This window comes from Chrysemys picta, chromosome 2 (genome assembly GCF_011386835.1).
Source record: "Chrysemys picta bellii isolate R12L10 chromosome 2, ASM1138683v2, whole genome shotgun sequence".
Lineage (NCBI taxonomy): Eukaryota > Metazoa > Chordata > Testudines > Emydidae > Chrysemys > Chrysemys picta.
The window spans coordinates 2,274,874-2,289,222 of NC_088792.1; the positions used below are offsets into that span (position 1 = coordinate 2,274,874).

Genomic DNA, 14,349 nt, shown 5'->3' on the forward strand with positions numbered 1-14,349 from the left:
TTACCTAGGGAGGTGGTGGAATCTTTTTCCTTGAAGGTTTTTAAGGCCCGGCTTGAAAAAGCCCTGGCTGGGATGATTTAGTTGGGATTGGTCCTGCTTTGAGCAGGGGTTGGACTAGATGACCTTCTGAGGTCCCTTCCAACCCTGATATTCTATGATTCTATGTGCTGGCAATTGAAGTCTCCCATTATCACTGTTTTATCAGACTTTGTAATCTCTTGATATCCCCCCAACACTGCAGTGACTCTCCTTTTCCTGACCAGGGGCTTGGGAGTGTGACCCTTCTAGCTTATTGGTGATCTTGTGATTTGGGCCTCTTCAAACAGAATTTTTATCTCAATAGCTTCTACATCCCTGCTCTCAGTGGGATGGGTGTGTCTATGGCTGAGTGTATTTTGAGAAACTCAGCAACTGGGGATGATGGTTTCACTTTCAGGTTTGCTCATTTCCTTTCCTGGGGAAATTCTGTGTGAAGGCATTGGAAAAAGCATTGAAGTTTTCTGAACTCTCCTGCCTATTAGAGCCAGAGAATCTGTCCACCAGGTAAGGACCGAGGCGAATATCTTGTCAGAATTGAATTATATTGGCTTGTACAAACTTCAGAATTCTTTGTTTCGTCCTTTTCTGGTCTCCAGGAATGTGTCTGAGCCTGTCAGCCCTGGGACTGGCCTGTTTTCTAGGGCCTCAGGGGCGGGAGCCAGCTGCTGGGGTGTGAATTATGAACAGAAATCTGTGGGATAAGTGTAGGGTGCTGCTAAATTGCCTTTTCTCTCCACTGTCAGAATTCTATTATTTAACTGAGCCGGAGAGTGTGTGTTTAGTGTTAGATGGCGGGAAGCTTCTGGGTGTGGAAGGGCCTGGATTTCTGTGGCAAGCAGTATGATTAAAAAATCCATTCTAGGGGCACCTACACGTTGACATTTTTATTTTTTGAGGAAAACACGAAGGTCGGGTGTAGACGGGGGTGGGGGGAGGTGCTGAAAATGCTTAGGGTTACCATATTTCAACAATCAAAAAAGAGGACGGGAGGAGCCCCGCCCTAGCCCCGCCCCCATCCTGCCCTAGCCCCGCCCCTGCCCCTTCCACTCCCTCCCACTTCCCACCCCCTCAGAACTCCCAACCCTCCCCCCCACGCCTTGTCCCCTGACTGCCCCCTCCTGGGACCCCTGCCCCTAACTGCCCCCCAGGACTACACCCCCTACCTATGCCTCCCTGCTCCTTGTCCCCTGACTGCCCCCTCCTGAGACCCTCCCCCCATCCAAACTGGCCCCCTAGGACCCTACCCCCTACCTGCCCCCTGACTGCCCCAACTCTTATCCCCACCCCTGCCCCCAGACAGACCCCTGGGACTCCCACGCCCCATCCAACCACTGTCCACCCCCTGACAGCCCCCCCCCCAAAACTCCCGACCCATCTGAACCACTCTGCTCCCTGTCCCCTGACTGCTCCGATCCCTCTCCCCACCCCTGCCCCCTGACAGCCCCCCCCGAACTACCAACCCCCCCCTTGTCCCCTGACTGCCCCCTCCTGGGACCCCTGCTCCTAACTGCCCTCCAGAACCCCACCCCCTACCTAAGCCTCCCTGTGCCTTGTCCCCTAACTCTCCCCTCCTGGGACCCCCCCCACCTGTACTCTGACTGCCCAAAACCTTACACCCCCAACCCCCAGACAGCCCCCCCGAACTCCTAACCCATCCAACCCTCCCCCTGCTCCCTGTCTCTTGATTACCCCCCCCGAACCTCCCTGCCGCTTCTCTGGCCCCCGGCCCCCTTACCATGCTGCAGAGCAGTGCGCTCGGCAGCGGGGGAGGGGAGCAGGGTCGGAACTCCAGACGGCCGGAGGCCCGAGCAGGGTCGGCTCCAGGCACCAGGCACCCAAGCACATGCTTGGGGCGGCACCTGGTAAGGGGCGGTGGGGGGAGCACAGCGTGGCGCGGGTGGGGAGGGGAGCAGGGTCGGAGCTCCAGACTGCCGGAGGCCGAGGCGAACGGCCGGCCGGCGATCTGCGAATGCCGGGGGGAGTGGGGGAAGGAGAGAGAGGGGGGACTGGTCTCAAGTTGCAGGGAGAGGAGGGGGAAGTGAAGGAAGGGCTCAGGCTGCCGGAGTCTGTGCGAGTGGCACGATCCGGCCGGCTGCCCTGCAAGCCGCGCACGCTCTGCATGGGGGGGAAATCTGGACATTGACAAATTCCCCCCAGACGCTATTTTTAACTCAAAAAAGCCGGACATGTCCGGCAGAATCCGGACGAATGGTAACCCTAAAGATGCTGTGCGTAGGGGCGTGTAAGGTGGAAATCCAGCCCTGCCTGCATCCAGGTCACGTTCCCAACCTGGGCTGTGCTGAGGCATCAGGAGCTGCTGCTCTCCTGCCCTCTCCTTACGCAGCCCTGGCAGGGAAAGTGACCTGGCTGCAGGGAGCCCCGATATCGCTCCTGGCTCCCCCCCACCACCCTCTAGGGGTGCACAGGGCAGAGGAGCAGCAGTGCAGGGGGTGAGCGAGCAGCAATGCCGGCTGCTCCATGCATCCAGGTCAGTTTCCCCACATGGGCACAGGAGGGGATGCAGGGGTTAGAGGTGCAGGAGGGGGCAGGGATTGGGGTGAAGGGGGCACAGTGCAGCGGTTAGGGCACAGGAGAGGAGCAGGGGTTAGGGGTGAAGGGGGTGTAGGGATTCAGGGTGCAGGAAGGGAGTGCTGGGATTAGGGGCACAGGAGGGGGCAGGTGTTAGGGACAAAGGGGGCACAGTGCAGGGGTTAGGGGTGAAGGGAGGGGGGAGTCTGGGGAGCCTATAGGGGCCAGGGGCAGCAAAATGCAAGTTTGCCCCGGGTGCCATTTTCCCTAAGGCCGGCCCAGCTCTAATCAGTGTTGTTCACTGACTCCTTGTGGGACTCCTGGAAGGAAACGTGAGGAGCGGGTGACGACTCGGTGAGCTGGCTGGACAGGGCATTCCCAGAGTGGAGGGTATCACGGGAGCAGGCACGGAGCTGGTTTGGCAGAAGCAGATGAGTGGGCTCTGAGACTGGCATTCCTGGTGGTGCAGAGGGGATAGCGGGGGACGTGATAAGGGACTAAGTCAGGGATGCAGACAGGGCTGGCGTTATGCAGGGCTGTGAAGGGGAGGACAGGACGTTTGAACCACATGGAGTGAAGTAGGGAAGAGCCAGTGGAGAGATTGAAAGAGGGAGTCGTCTGGTCAGAATGACAGGCTGGGAAGTATCAGGGCAGCAGCATTTTGTATTTGGGAGTAGTGCTGTGGGTATCGGGGAGGCCAGAGAGGAGGAGGTTGCAGTCAGAGATGATCGGGGAGGACGAGGTTTAGCTGTCCGGCTGGAGAGGAAAGGTTGGATCTTACAGACATTGTGGAGGCAGGAGCAGCAGGATTCGTACCTGGTCTGGGGGTGAGATCCGGAGGAGCTGTCTGAGGAGAGGTGAAACATAGGACTGGGCAGTGAGAGAACGCAGCGAGCCAGAGCCACAGAGCGAGAGCGAGAGATGAACCCAAGGCAGCAGGTTACAGGGGGACAATACATAGAACCCGCGGGTTTCACTCAGGGGCTCTGATTTCCTGTCGCCCGGCACTTTGTGAAGTGAATTACACCAGTGCACACTGGGGGGTGAAGCACTTTCATTCCACTGGCCAGAGCTTTACATCCCCTTTGCGTTGGGGTGAGTGACACGGTGCAGGGCAATGGGGCTCAGGCCCACAGCGCTTGGATTGGACGTGGTAACAGAGCAGAAGTCAGTGAGGGGAACTGAGGAGGAGAGAATGCGCCTGGAGAGGAAGCAGAGGGAGGTGACTTTCGCAGCAACATTGGTGACAGACTGGAGGGGAAGGAGGTGAATCAGGGACGCTGGAGATTTTGATACACTAGTTGGGAGATGGACAAAGGACCAGGTTCAAAGGTGCCGTATAATGTACAAGTATCAGGGGGTAGCCATGTTAGTCTGTATCTACAAAAACAACAAGGAGTCTGGTGGCACCTTAAAGACTAACAGATTTATTGGGCATAAGCTTCTTCTTCGGAAGAAGTGAGGTTTTTACTCACGAAAGCTTATGCCCAATAAATCTGTTAGTCTTTAAGGTGCCACCAGACTCCTTGTTGTTTCTATAATGTACAGTCACTCGGATAAAACCCCCACCCCAGAGAGCCCCTGGGCCCCCTCTCCAAGACCCCAGCACAGAGGGGTGTCACGGGTGTTCTGGGGAGCGCCAGGGGTTGGAGGAGACATGACAGGGGCGTTCTTACATCTCTGCAATGGCCCAGAGGAACCACTGAAGCAGGGCACAAGTTAAGACAGCCCTGAGGGTACGAGCCACCCCCCTGCACCAGCCGCAGTGCCAGCGCTGGGATGAGTCTGGCCACGGGCTGTAGCTGACAGGGTAGCAGAGAGAGGGTTAATTTGTATTGATGTTATACAGGGAATAGCGACCCACAATTCCCCTTTTATATCCCACAGTTACAAAGACATCTCAATCAAAGGTGTTACATAGCTGATCAGATGGAATCAATTGCTGATTACAAAGAAAGTCAAAACTGGATGTGGTTTTATGGTTTCCAGCCTTTAGTCTGGCAGGTGTTGGCCTGTTTTTCACAGATGCTCACCCCTGCCCATCAAGAAAAGGGCACAGAGAGTCAGGTTCATCCCTCCTCCCTTCTGGCTTTGCCGTCATTAAGCTAAGTTACTACAAAGATCTACTAAATAACTATTCCTGGCAATAAGCAAAACCATTGATAGTCCATCGCAATAGTTGGCAGTGGCTTAGGCGGCTGGTTGTTTGCTAAAATACCCGTCTATAAGCACCTGCAGCCTTCCCCATCTCTCATCTGCCTGGCAACAAGTTTGGCTCCCTCGTTCCTCAGACCCATTGACCCGGATTACAGGAGGATGTGGGAACTCCTCACACGGGCATGTCCTTTGGAAATGCTGCCCATTCTTTTCCTACCGCGCTCAGCTCATCTAGCCCAAAGCAGAGCTCAGATGTCTGCCGGAAGCGCTACATCTCCGGGATGTAAGGGGGCTGTGACCTGGAGCGGTGTGTGTGGAGCTAGAGCTGTGTGGTGTCTAGGGGCTGGCTGTGTAAGCTGAGAGTGGGGTCTCCCTCAGGGCTTCTGCCAGGTCGGGAGAGAGAAGGGGGATCCAGAGCTCCCCGTCTTCTGGGCTGGGAGGTGCAGCTGTGGTGTCTCCCAGGGCCGTGGATGCAGCCCCGACTCCCTCTGCTGGACGAAGCGCTGCAGCTGCCCCAGTCCAGGATTTTATGCAGGAAAGTCACCAAACCTAGGCCTGGCCTGAGAGGTTAACCGGCTGTGAAATGTGGCAGCAAGAGTTAAACAGCAACAACGGCAGTTGGACATTTTTAAAATCAGCAACGTCGGATAATGAGCATCCAGGAGTTTCAAGAGAGCTGGCTGAGGAGCTCACTGAGCTCTTAGTCTGTTAGTCTCAAAGGTGCCACAGGACCCTCTGTTGCTTTTTACAGATTCAGACTAACACGGCTACCCCTCTGATACTTGAGCTCTTAATGTTGATCTCCAATAACTCTTACAGCACGGGGGAAGTACCAGAAGACTGAAGGAATGCTAAAGTTGTGTCATTGTATAAAAAGGGTAAATGGGACAACCTGGTACATAAGAATGTAAGAACAGCCGTACCGGGTCAGACCAAAGGTCCATCCAGCCCAGTATCCTGTCTACCGACAGTGGCCAATGCCAGGTGCCCCAGAGGGAGTGAACCTAACAGGTAATGATCAAGTGATCTCTCTCCTGCCATCCATCTCCACCCTCTGACAGACAGAGGCTAGAGACACCATTCCTTACCCATCCTGGCTAATAGCCATTAATGGACTTCACCACCATGAATTTATCCAGTTCTCTTTTAAATGCTGTTATAGTCCTAGCCTTCACAACCTCCTCAGGCAAGGAGTTCCACAAGTTGACTGTGCGCTGTGTGAAGAACTTCCTTTTATTTGTTTTAAACCTGCTGCCTATTAATTTCATTTGGTGACCCCTAGTTCTTGTATTATGGGAATAAGTAAATAACTTTTCCTTATCCACTTTCTCCACATCACTCATGATTTCATATACCTCTGTCACATCCCCCCTTAGTCTCCTCTTTTCCAAGCTGAAGAGTCCTAGCCTCTTTAATCTCTCCTCATATGGGACCCGTTCCAAACCCCTAATCTTTTTAGTTGCCCTTTTCTGAACCTTTTCTAGTGCCAGTATATCTTTTTTGAGATGAGGAGACCACATCTGTACGCAGTATTCGAGATGAGGGCGTACCATCGATTTATATAAGGGCAATAATATATTCTCCGTCTTATTCTCTATCCCCTTTTTAATGACCCTAACATCCTGTTTGCTTTTTTGACCGCCTCTGCACACTGCGCGGACATCTTCAGAGAACTATCCACTATGACTCCAAGATCTTTTTCCTGACTTATTGTAGCTAAATTAGCTCCCATCATATTGTATGTATAGTTGGGGTTATTTTTTCCAATGTGCAGTACTTTACATTTATCCACATTAAGTTTCATTTGCCATTTTGTTGCCCAATCACTTAGTTTTGTGAGATCTTTTTGAAGTTCATCACAGTCTGCTTTGGTCTTAACTATCTTGAGCAGTTTAGTATCATCTGCAAACTTTGCCACCTCACTGTTTACCCCTTTCTCCAGATCATTTATAAATAAGTTGAATAGGAGTGGTCCGAGGACTGACCCTTGGGGAACACCACTAGTTACCCCTCTCCATTCTGAGAATTTACCATTAATTCCTACTCTTTGTTCCCGGTATTTAACCAGTTCTCAATCCATGAAAGGACCTTCCCTTTTATCCCATCACAACTTACTTAACATAAGAGCCTTTGGTGAGTGACCTTGTCAAAGGCTTTCTGGAAATCTAAGTACACTATATCCCCTGGATCCCCTTTGTCCACATGTTTGTTGACCCCTTCAAAGAACTCTAATAGATTAGTAAGACACGATTTCCCTTTACAGAAACCATGTTGACTATTGCTCAACAGTTTATGTTTTTCTATGTGTCTGACAATTTTATTCTTAACTATTGTTTCGACTAATTTGCCTGGTACTGACGTTAGACTTACCGGTCTGTAATTGCCGGGATCACCTCTAGAGCCCTTTTTAAATATTGGCGTTACATTAGCTAACTTCCAGTCATTGGGTACAGAAGCCGATTTAAAGGACAGGTTACAAACCTTAGTTAATAGTTCTGCAACTTCACATTTGAGTTCTTTCAGAACTCTTGGGTGAATGCCATCTGGTCCCAGTGACTTGTTACTGTTAAGTTTATCAATTAATTCCAAAACCTCCTCTCGTGACACTTCAATCTGTGACAGTTCCTCAGATTTGTCACCTACAAAAGCCGGCTCAGGTTTGGGAATCTCCCTAACATCCTCAGCCGTAAAGACTGAAGCAAAGAATCCATTTAGTTTCTCCGCAATGACTTTATCATCTTTAAGCGCTCCTTTTCTATCTCTATCATCGAGGGGCCCCACTGGTTCTTTAGCAGGCTTTCCACTTCTGATGTATTTAAAAAACATTTTGTTATTACCTTTGGAGTTTTTGGCTAGCTGTTCTTCAAACTCCTCTTTGGCTTTTCTTATTACATTCTTGCACTTAATCTGGCAGCGTTTATGCTCCTTTCTATTTGCCTCACTAGGATTTGACTTCCACTTTTTAAAGGAAGTCTTTTTATCTCTCACTGATTCTTTTACACGGTTGTTAAGCCACGGTGGCTCTTTTTTAGTTCTTTTACTGTGTTTCTTAATTTGGGGTATACACTGAAGTTGGGCCTCTATTATGGTGTCTTTAAAAAGTGCCCATGCAGCTTGCAGGGATTTCACTTTAGTCACTGTACTTTTTAACTTCTTTTTAACTAACCCCCACTCAGGACTAAATCTAGAGTTGCCTCTCCCCTTCTGGGTTCCCATACCAGCTGCTCCATGAAGCAGTCATTTAAAGTATCGAGAAATTTTATCTCTGCATTTCGTCCTGAAGTGAAATGTTCCCAGTCAATATGGGGATAATTGAAATCCCCCACTATTATTGAGTTCTTAATTTTGATAGCCTCTCTAATTTCCCTTAGCATTTCATCATCACTATCACTGTCCTGGTCAGGTGGTCGATAATAGATCCCTAATGTTATATTCTTATTAGAGCATGAAATTTCTATCCATAGAGATTCTATGGAACATGTGGATTCACTTAAAATGTAGAATCAAATGAATTAAAAATCTTCTTTCACATATAGTGCCACCCCCCCCCCCCGGACGACCTGTTTTATGCTTCCGATATATTTTGTGCCCCGGAATGATTGTGTCCCATTGATTGCTCTCAGTCCACCAGGTTTCTGTGATGCCTATTATATCAATATCCTCCTTTATCACAAGGCACTCTAGTTCACCCATCTTATTATTTAGACTTCTAGCATTTGTGTACAAGCACTTTAAAAACTTGTCACTGTTTATTTGTCTGCCCTTTTCTGATGTGTCAGATTCTTTTTTATGTGAATGTTTCTCATCTGATCTGGCCCTTACATTATCCTCCTCCATCCTCTGCTCCTGACTATAACCTGGAGATTCTCTATCATTAGACTCTCCCCTAAGAGAAGTCTCTGTCCGATCCACATGCTCCTCTGCAGCAGTCGGCTTTCCCCCATCTCCTAGTTTAAGAACTGCTCTACAACCTTTTTAATGTTTAGTGCCAGCAGTCTGGTTCCACTTTGGTTTAGGTGGAGCCCATCTCTCCTGTATAGGCTCCTCCATCCCAGAAGTTTCCCCAGTTCCTAATGAATGTAAACCCCTTCCTCTCTACACCATCGTCTCATCCACGCATTGAGACTCTGAAGCTCTGCCTGCTTACCTGGCCCTGCGCGTGGAACTGGGAGCATTTCTGAGAATGCCGCCATAGAGGTCCTGGATTTCAGTCTCTTCCCTAGCAGCCTAAATTTGGCCTCCAGGACGTCTCTCCTACCCTTCCCTATGTCATTGGTACCTACATGTACCACGACCACCGATTCCTCCCCAGCACTACACATAAGTCTATCTAGATGCCTCGAGAGATCCGCAACCTTTGCACCAGGCAGGCAAGTCACCGTGCGGTTCTCCCGGTCATCACAAACCCAGCTATCTACGTTTCTAATGATCGAATCGCCCATTACTAACACCTGCCTTTTCCTAGCAACTGGAGCTCCCTCCCCCGGAGAGGTAACCTCAGTGCGAGAGGCAACCCCAGCACCGTCTGGAAGGAGGGTCCCAACTATGGGAAGGTTTCCCTCTGCTCCCGTTGACTGCTCTGCTTCCCTGGGCCTTTCATCCTCCTCAACAGCGCAGGGGCTGTCTGACCGGAGGTGGGACAAATCTACAGTGTCCCGGAAAGCCCCATCAACATACCTCTCTGCCTCCCTTAGCTCCTCCAGTTCCACCACCCTGGCCTCCAAAGTCCGTACGTGGTCTCTGAGGGCCAGGAGCTCCTTGCACCGAATGCACACATACGCCACCCGCCCACAGGGCAGGTAATCATACATGCAATATATGTATGCAGCGCAATAAACTGGATAGCCCCCACTCTGCAGCTGGGCTTCTGCCTGCGTTGTCTCCTAGTTAATGAAAGGGTTGTTTAAGCAAAAGGTTTTGAATGTAGTTTGGTTTGTAGGTTTTAAGGGGAATAAAGGGACTCCCGCTCTCTTCCCTCTCCCCTTCCAATCTACCTTGCGAAACTCCCTGTTAGCAGCCCCTGTTCGCAAAAGCTCCCTGGTCGCTTGTACGCTGCTTTATAAAGCCCTGGGTTATGTGAATGCCCCGCCCACTGATTAAGGTTCAGCCACTTACCAGAGGCTTCTAGCTTTCAGACCTTCCTTTGAAGCTCACAGCTTCCAACTGCCAGCCACAGCACATGGTCCTTCAACCAACCAACCAACCAACCAGACTGACAAACCCAAGCTCAGCACACAGCAAGTACCCCCAAACACAAACAAACACACACTATAGACAGGCTGGTAATTACAGGCTGATATGGGACGTGATTAATAAAGAATTAAATGAGGGTAATGTAGTTAATACCAGTCAACGTGGGGTTTTGAAAAACAGATCCCATCAAACTAACTGGATATCTTTTTTGATGAGATGACAAGTTTGGCTGATAAAGGTAATAGTGGTGATGGAAAGAGACTTCTGTAAGGTATTTGACTTGGTACCACATGACATTTTGATTAAAAGAAACTAGAATACAAAAATAACATGGGACACATTAAATGGATTAAAAATTGGCTAACTGAATGTGAGATTGTAAATGGAGAATCATCTTTGAGCAGGTGCCCTTTAGTGGGGTTCCACAGGGATTGGTTCTTGGCCCTACGCAACTTAAAAATTATATCGATGAACTGGAAGAAAATAAAATCACTACTGGTAAAGTTTGTAGATGACGCAGATTGGATGAGCTGTAGATAATGAAGAGGACAGGTCACAGATACAGAGCGATCGAGATTGCTTGGTAAACTCGGCACAAGCAAACAGGATGCTTTTTCATCCAGCCAAATGTAAATGTAGACATCTGGGAACAAAGACCGCAGGTCACACTTACGGGATGGGGGACTCCATCCCAGGGAGCAGTGACTCTGAAAACGATTTGGGGGTCATGGTGGACAATCAGCTGAACCTGAGCTCCCTGTGGGATGCTGTGGCCAAAAGGGCTCAGGCCATCCTGGGATGTGTAAAATGGGACTATCAAGTAGGAGTAAGGAGGTGGCTTTACCTCTGTATTTGGCACTGGTGTGACCACTGCTGGAATAGCGACCAGTTCTGGTGTCCACAGAGGATGTGGATAGATTGGAGAGGGTTCAGAGAAGAACCACGAGAACGACTAAAGCAGTGGTTCTCAAACTTTTTTTTTTCCCCCACAGACCACTTGAAAATTGCTGAGGGTCTTGGCCGACCACTTAATAATCTTTCCAAATGTTGTTTGTACTGTTAGCTAACTATTGTAAAGCACTATATAAAAAACCTTTATAATATTTAATTGTTTTTTGTTCTACAAATAAAAGCACACAACTCATATTTAATATCAATAGTCTTACCTTTCTAATGCGATGGATGTGTTCTCTCTCCTCTGCTGTGGCAGCCCCCGAGCTGGGGCTGGGAAGGAGGGGGGGTCTCTCCCTCTCTCCCCCACCGCGGCTGTCCCTGAGCTAGGGCTGGGAAGGAGGGGTGTGTGACATTCCCCTCTGGTGTTATCTGGACCGATGATCTGCTAGGTCACTCCAATCCTTGACTCTGGGAGCCAGCCTTACCCTGCTCTGCTGTGAGAACCCCCACTCCTGGGCTGTTCACGCACGGCCTCTGGCGTGTAAACTGCTCCTTGGATTGTGCAACCGAATGACACTAGCCAATATCTCCGGTCCCACACACAATCCTAGGAACCTCCATCTTGCAGTGTCCAGTTATGGCCGCTGGATGCTGCAAGTTATATGAGTTTGTCAATTTAAGAAAGAAATTGATATGTACCAGGCTTGTTATCCCAAGAGGAGTCTCTGACACGCTTCAAACCGAATGCACTGCTTCAGGTAGAATAAACAAACAGATTTAGGAACTACAAAGATTGATTATAAGTGATAGGCAAAAAGTCAGTGTGGTTACCAAGGGAAAAGAAAATATAAGCACGCAGCCTAAACTCTCAACCCTATTAGACTGGGCAACATCTAGATGAAGCAGTTTTTCCTCACCCCACTGGATATTGCAGTCGTTAATATACAGACTTGTTCCTAAACCTGGGCCAATCTCCTCTGTTGGAGTCTTGTCTTCCTATCAGTGTCTTAGTTGCTTGCAGTGAAGGTGTGGGTAGGAGAAGGGCCCAGTTATGTATCCACACTGTCTGTTTTATACCCTCAGTCCATGTGCTTGGGGAGCACAAGTCCAGGCATGCCTGGGGGCATTGCTGAGTCTCTCCAAGCAAGTATCAAGGGGTAGCCGTGTTAGTCTGTATCTACAAAAACAACAAGGAGTCTGGTGGCACCTTAAAGACTAACAGATTTATTTGGGCATAAGCTTTCGTGGGTAAAAACCTCACTTCTTCAGATGCACAAAAGCTTATGCCCAAATAAATCTGTTAGTCTTTAAGGTGCCACCAGCTTCCTTGTTGTTTCTTCAAGCAAGGTTGAGCAATTCCCCTGCTGTGGCCTCATGCAGGGGAGTCATTGCATTGTAGCTCCTTTGCTGGACAATGGCTGTTGATGGTTGTTTGACGCCCCACCCAGGCGTTGGTTACTTTCCTTGCTGTTGCCTCTGGGGAACTAATATGGCTGATTCCCCAACGTACAGCATGTTTTAGTGACAACCATACAACACAATTCTCATAACTTCACATGCATTACTGATACACATGTATGGATAGAGAAATGACTTTCAGCAGATCATAACCTTTCCCCTGATACCTTACAGGCATGCTTTATATGTGAGATCACGATTATATGAAAATGAGGAATATGGGGGTTACAGTACGCTCCCCCAAGGTATAGAATGTCACAGGGTCTCTCCCCCGCCACGGCAGCCCCCAAGCTGAGGCTGGGAAGGAAGGCTGTCTCTCCCCAGCAGCCACAGCCCTGGAGTTGGGTAAAGTCACCTCTTTCTCTGGCCACCGCAGCCCTGCACATCCCAAATTCCCCCCACCCCCTCTTCTCACCCCACTGCCCTCTCCCACCTGTCCCCTATTCCCCCCAAGGCCACCACCTCACCTTACATGTGTGTCTTCTCCAGGGTCCAGGCACCTAATTAGTGGAGCCGTGCCTATGGGGAACAAATATTTGATAATGTCTCTTCATTCTAACAAAGATATAACATGCTGCAATGGCTGGAGGTTGAAGCTAGACAGATTCAGATTGGAAATGAGGCACACATTTAACGGTGAGGACAATTTACCCAGGGTCGTGGTGGATTCTCATCACTGTCAGTTTTAAATCAAGATAGGATGTTTTTCTGAAAGCTCTGCTCTAGTTCAAACCGGAATTAATTCAGGGAAGTTCTCTGGCCTGTGTTATACGGGAGGTCAGACTAGATGATAACCGTGGTCTCCTCTGGTTTTAGACTCTATGAATATAAGTAGCCCTCATCCACTAATTTGGGTGCAGATATGTAGAGCTCTGCACATGCATTGGTGGCCCACTGGTCTGTGTGTGTTACGCCTCTGTCTGATTCCCAAGCTGCCCAGCCTGGCCGTGGGGCAGAATTCCCCCAGGAGTAACAGCTCGCAGTTCTAAGTACCACGTTCTAGTTTGCCATCATAGAAAGGACTTTTAGATTTCTGCAATACTGACAGTGGTCAGTTTTCTGGTTCTTTGGCCATATTCACAGTCTGTCTCTCAGTTATTTGGAACAGCAGTTTGGCAATATTCCTATGGAAGTTAAGTTCAACTTCTGTTTGCCTCGAAAGGGTTCCACCGGTACTAGAGCCTGGAATGACAGAACAGAGGAGTTTGGTCCAAGTGGTTAATTATCTAGAAAATCATTGTTCTCTCCCCACAGAACTCCTGGTCTCCCTTCAGAGCCCAGAGCTTGCCTAGGGGTTTGTTGAGAGGAACAAATACTGATTCCCCCACTCTCTCTATTGAAGCAGGATAGTTCTCTCTCGCCATTCAGTTTGGAGACAACGATCATTTGAGAACAATGGATTTCTCGGGGTCTTTGTTTCTTCAGGAAAGTAACCTCCTTCTCCAGGCCGGGGTTTCGGGTAGGAATGCAGGAATAGGCCCACATTTCTCCAAGGATTTTGTCCAGGAAGGACGTGGTTAAAGAGAATTCCCAAGTGTTAGACGCAGGCTAAGGTGATTCACTTTGATAGAAGTGAGCACATCCCATGTCGTCAGAACTCAAGGCAGTTTCTTCATGGCAGGAGCATTGATCTTTGGTACCCTGGTTGCTATGGTTACTGCTTTGCTTTGGCTGTGTAGATCCAATCTTTACATGTGTGTTGTTTCCCATTGAAGTGCAGAGGGAGAGGTGGATCCTACCCAAAACAGGTCAGGTGCGAATGTTGTCACCTTTCTGTTGGATACTTGCACATTCTGAGGGAGCAACCGGGCTGGTGATGCATCTTTCTGAGGACAGGTCTGGGGAGGAGAACTATTTGTATGTGTCCAGGAGAGGGCAATGTAAACTCACGAAAGCCTGTCTTTAAGCCTTTTCTTAACTTCCTGACTTGTAAACAGAATCTATTTAAAGTCTTCATAGGTCTGTTCTGATAATTAAATTAGGCTTGAACAAAGACTGGGAGTGGATGGGTCATTACACAAAGTAAAACTATTTCCCCATGCTAATTTTTCCCCCTACTGTTACTCACATCTTCTTGTC

At 49.2% G+C, this 14,349-nt stretch overlaps 1 protein-coding gene across 3 annotated transcripts in view; it reads left to right on the top strand.

The window, feature by feature from the left end:
* The first annotated feature begins 391 nt into the window (after positions 1–391).
* Positions 392–14,349, top strand: part of LOC101952298 (stonustoxin subunit alpha-like) — a 38,186-nt gene continuing 24,228 nt past the window's right edge. For all 3 annotated transcript variants that reach the window (XM_042847047.2, XM_008176023.4, XM_065586495.1), the window contains exon 1: positions 392–543. The gene's annotated coding sequence lies outside the window, so the exon portion shown is untranslated. The remainder of the gene's footprint in view (positions 544–14,349) is intronic.